We start from the raw sequence: 6,363 nt of genomic DNA, 5'->3' as shown, positions 1-6,363 counted from the left end.
TTTTATAATGTGACTGTTGAATGTTGTCTCTTGGTGGAATTAAATGTAGAACTTGGGTTATGGTTCCGGGTTGTATTTGTGACCATATCAAATTGGTGTGGTGTGATCTTTTTTGTTGGATTTTTGTAGGTAACAAGTTTATTGTTGGACTTTGTAAAGAATCCTTTGTAATGATTTTCTTTGAACTTCATAACCTGTGAACTTGAATTTTGAAAAGGATTTTTAATAATTGATTTGTACTTTTGTAACACTTTATCTTCATTTCTTTTCCTTTGAAGTCTTAACAGTAATGATGTGCCTATGAATGGCCTCGTCTTGTAATTTGAACCTTAACTTCCACGTAACCAATCTCAACTTGATTGTATTTTAACAACGTTGACCCTTTTGGAACCTCTCGAATTCAAATCGAACTTCAGATCCAAATCAAGCTTCCATCTTTAATGACACCTAACTTAAATCTCAAATTCACATTAACTTGAGTTACAAACAACATGTAATAAGGAATCGAGGGAGTCATTAATCGCTTTGATCATAATGATTCTATCACTTCACCTCTTGTACCTTGATCTCAGTTGATGAATAAAACTCAAACGCCATGGATAAGAAACCTCAACCCTCTGGCCCTTGATAAATCTTGATAGAGGAGAAACTTATAGTTGGAGGAGAAAGAAATCCACAATGAATGGCCGTAGCTTCCAAGACCCTTGACCCAAAGCAAAGTTTTATTGATTAATGATGCATGATAAGTTAGATGGCCTAAAGGAAGGTATGTACACGAATGAAAAGTCTAAGCCTGATAAAATTGAAAGGGTAGGACAAATTTGGGGTATGATAGCTGCCTCTATTTAATCGTCTTAAACCTGAAGATGAGGTTAGCGCTAGCCTTTCGACATTCAAGGTAGAAGAAGATTAAATACAAAGACCTAAAATTTGTCCTAAAAAAGATGGTGTTAGCGTTATCCTTATTTCCTTTTTTTTATATCTGCTGGGGGAAGAGAATTTTTTGGTTTTTTTGGTGGAAGAGTTTATGGTGAGCAATGGTTGAACGATGACCAAAAGAAACGAGGATAAGATCTACGTACGACCTACGGTCAAGGTTTGAAAAGAGGATAAGATCTACGAGCGATCTAAAATCCCAGGCTTGAAAGAAAGGATAAGATCTTCGGGCGATCTATGATCCCAAAAGAAAGAAAGGATAAGATCTATGGGCGATCTGTAACACCCCAAATCTACCCCGCAATTATAAGCCAAAATCAGAGTGCATTTAAAAATCTTCATCAAACGATGGGATGTCACAATTCGACTTAACCAAACAAACATACTTATATTGCATTTCATAAAGATACATAGCATTCGGAACAAAACTTCATTCACCGCTTACAACTTAAACTTATAAACACCTTTCAATTTAACTCAACACATATGTCATCATGGAATACAATAATCATATAATAACGAATAATCCCCCCGAGTGCTATGTATCATAGCAATGGACACCAATTCGACTTGCCATAAAACAACATAAAGACTTCACATTGATAACCTCGGACATCCACGACTAATCTTGAGTACCTGCCCATTTCCCATGGTAGGGGAAATATCAGCAAAGGGGTGAGATATCTTACAATATAAAGGAATGCATGATAAATAATATAGGAGATATAGATCATACATAATTTCACCACTTCGCATCACATAGCATCTTACAACAAGTTTCAGCGTAAAACAACTCATCAATGTAATACAATTTTCAAAACTGCAACAATGTCATTAATCACATATTCAAATCTACAAGTATGATACTAAATACGTCACAACAAACATATCATTATCACGTCACAACAAACACCTCGTCATCTCAACAATCAAAACACAATTCAAATGCAATTCAAATGTGACTCGAATGTTACTCAAACTTATGCATATGCATGTGGTACCATTGGAGTAAAACTCCCGTCTCAAACAGTTTGCCATTGGGCCGTCTCAAACATTTGCCACAAGGGCCGTCTCAAACATTTTCCACAAGGGCCGTCTCAAACAATTGCCACAAGGGCCGTCTCAAACAATGCAATGGATGCGACTCAAATGATGCACATCCACAAACACAACTTAAACCAGTTAATCAACTTAAACGACATAATAAACTTGAACGACATAATCAACTTAAACTACATAACCACATCAACTAAACAACATCAACTCAATGCCAAGGTTCTATGGCAATAACCGTATCATAGTAATTTACCATATCTCAATCACATCATCTCATCATATCGACATACAACATCTATTAAACTTAATTCTTATCATAATAATACAACTTATCAATAGTGACCATAGGATCTACAACAACAACGACAAATTCATCATGTCATAGCAACAATAACAATTTAACATATTGCACAACAAAAACAAACACCAACATGTTACAACAATAACAACAATTCATCATGTTATAACAATAACAATTCAACATATTGCACAACAACAACAAACAACAACATGTTACAACAATAACAACAATTCATCATGTTATAACAATAACAATTCGTTATATTGCACAACAACAACAACACATTCATCATATTCCTTAATTCAAGTAATCATCATAATACGTTATATTCAATTTCATATATATTTTTAAGTCATCGCATGGCATCTTCGTCGACTCATACATATCAAATACACACAATTAATCACCCATGGCATACAACATCTTTATCAATTATGCATATCATCACAAATCTCATTATCTCATTATAAGGAAGGCACATTTTATCATTTCAATAACATTGTATCGTCATAAGGAAAACATACATCAAGTTATACCGCAACATGGTTACATTGATTCATAGCAAAGAACATACTTCATGTGTTAACACAACATAGTTCACCATTTAATCCTAATAAACATAATAGGAAACTATATCATATGAATCTTTTTATTGAATCATGGTATAGTTCATTGCGTTAGCTTTCTAACGCTTCGAACGGCGCATAAAACGTAGTTACGGATCAAAAGTTACATCATTTCAAAGTTTAGAAAAAGTTCTGCAAAACAGGGTTCGCGGCGCCAACAAAGTTCGCGGCGCGAACTGAGCTAATCAAATATTCCTAAGTTTCTGCCAAGCAGTTCGCGGCTCGAACAATAGTTCGCGGCGTGAACTGGCAATTTCAAAAAATCCCAAATCCCAGAAAACAGCATGCGACTTTCATTCCAAAACCCCTAAACTCAACCCAAATCAAGCTGAAAACACCAATCATCATGAACAACAATAGAATACATGTTATAAACACAAATACAACACATATTATGGATCTTCTAACATCATAACATCATTAAACATCCATTAAACACATTTCAAATCATCAATTCATACATTTGTTCATAAACCCTAACTTTTCTTGTTTCCATGAAATTGCAAAGAATAGAAAGCGTACACAACATTATCAATTCCACATCCATCAACATTGCAACACAATCATGAATTTCAATTATGAAACCTAATCTCTACCATACCCATCATCATGCCAACCCTTAGAGAGTAAGAACCCCACCCTTACCTTATCAAAAGCTTCACTTCCTTCAATGGAGCTCTTCCTCTTCATGCCATAGTTTTCTCTTCTTTCTCTTCTTCTTTCTCTTCTTTCACCAAATGAGAGTTATGTCTCTAAAACCCTAACTCTCTTACTATCCTTCTTTACTTTATTGGGCTTAACCCACAATCCAATCTCATATTCAATATAGGCCCAATTCATAATATCTCTTTAATTACTCAATTAATCCGAATAACACACATAACTGAATAACCACCTATCACAACGAATATTATTCCCAGTAATATTCCCCAACTACAATTGCTCCTTAACTTAATTAATACCAACTCGTAATTGTACTTCTCTGACTAATCCGACTAATAAATCCGACCACAACTTAACTGCTCAACATAACATATTAATCCAAATTACGCCTTTAGAATAATACCGATAAACCTCGACTTCAACTAATTCCAATGAATAAATCCTCGATCAATTTAATTAAATAATTAATTAAATTCGGGGCGTTACAACTCTCCCCTACTTAGAATATTTTCGTCCTCGAAAATCCATCCGACATAACCGTCCTCAACTTCGCTTCCAAGTCTCCAATTCTCAATTGCATTTGACAACACTTTGACAACCAAAATAACTCAATCTGACTTAAATCCAGTGTCAATTATTCAACATCTCAACAACATACTCATTAGCAACTTACCAACCATCTCAGGAATCTCTCGACTCACCAATACTTATGGTAACAACAATTTTAACACGCTTATATTTGGAGATACAATCTCACTTCATTAACTTAGCAACAGAGTCATCACTGTTCAGCAATACCTTGACTATCGATCCTTAAGGTAGTAACAATCATAATCCTCATATACTTGGGTGTTCAACTCCATACTATTATCGTATTAACAACATTCTCAACACCAGAACACATACTTACTTCCATTCCCTTAATTATACATGCCAATCTTTAACCAACACCAACAGCTCTATCCCCGCCTCGTCATATCACCCTTATAAGTTACATCAACATAGCCAGCATAATCAACTCAGTCATAGTACAAAATATCACTTCTTACTTACAGAGTCCAACAACAATATAACGACAACAGAAACCAAATTACTATAGCGTCAACTTAACAAGATTACTCGACAAATACACCCAACTCCACCATCAACTAACATCCCTTATATCACCCTTATAAACTCGGCAAGTATTCACGAGAAAATACCATATTCTGGAACATCGTCCTTACCTCAACATCCACCAACTCAAGCATGTAGATCAAGACATACCATTCTCCTAGGCTTCCGATACCTAGTTCTTCACCTCTAACAAACACACACGCATAGCAACTGCGCCACCTTACACATCCGCTGCGCAACTCTGATAATCCATCTTAAGTCACCGTCCACATTAAATCTTTCCGTCAATCATATGGTTCATAAGTCTTAGTCTAGTTCAGACTTCCTTAAACATCCATCACAAAACCGTTGTTCACTCGACATTCTCAATCCTTCATTTGCGATGCTATCTCGCCTATAAACCAGCTTCTCTGACCTGTTCGTTACTTCTTAATCATTCATGGATACTTTTCTGTTTTATTCACACCAACCAGAGATCAACTATCTTCACGACATAACATTCATCCCTTTACGCACTTATCAAGCTAGCAAGATACGTCTATACCATCCAATCACGATTTCGTCTACTATCAACAAGAGATTAAGGGTGATCAAGTCCTCAATTTGTCAATAGATAGCCGACAACCATAATGGAGTATAAACCATCATTACCAACATTAATAATGTTCTTTTCCAAGTTGTACTCATATCACCAGAAGTAATCTGATTCCGTAATTCACTAATCTTCCAAAATCATCCGGAAAAACTAACACCGGCGTCTTGCAACTACTTCCTTAAGCACCTCTGACGATACATCAGAACAAAATTCATGTACACCCTTATCCACACTTCTTATTATTGAAATCATACTCATCTCTTCGCATTACCAATTCTTACTCGCGCTTCAGAAAGTTTCACCAACTTCAACGGCTTCTACTACTGTCTCAATCACTTGCATCAATCTTACATCAATACTTCTTTTAATCACTGATCCAACATCGACATCTTACGCAAGGTTGCTCAACCAACAACTTCACAGTCCATCAGCAGCACTGGAACATCGCATTTTCTAAATTCCATCTTCTAGAATTTATTCTCATTACTTACAGTTACCTTTAGACATATCAGGAACTCGCACCATGCTCGCATACCAACAGCCGCTATATAGTTCATCATCCTTCGAGAAGTGAACATCAAAAATTCCTACTTATCCTCTTCTTCAATATGCTCCACTTAATTAGCAACAAAAATCTTAAATCCAAGTCATCTTCGATTCAGGAAACAACAAACTCCAACAACACTTGCACTGTCGCCCTCAGCAGCATACTACATCCTACAACTGAAACCTAACCGAGAAGCATAGCTTCTCCGCCACTTAGCTTCAAACCAACTCCCGTAGACAAACAATCAGAAGAACAACAAGTACCAACAGTGTTTCACACACTCGTCGCGTACACGGGAATAAACAATATTAGACAACATTGGCCGGACAGACCGACCTGCTCTGATACCACTATTGTAACACCCCAAATCTACCCCGCAATTATAAGCGAAAATTAGAGTGGATTTAAAAATCTTCATCAAACGATGGGATGTCACAATTCGACTTAACCAAACAAACATACTTATATTGCATTTAAGAAAGATACATAGCATTCGGAACAAAACTTCATTCACCGCTTACAA

Source organism: Vicia villosa, linkage group LG4 (assembly GCF_029867415.1).
Source record: "Vicia villosa cultivar HV-30 ecotype Madison, WI linkage group LG4, Vvil1.0, whole genome shotgun sequence".
Classification (NCBI taxonomy): Eukaryota; Viridiplantae; Streptophyta; class Magnoliopsida; order Fabales; family Fabaceae; genus Vicia; species Vicia villosa.
This window is presented reverse-complemented; position numbering follows the sequence as displayed.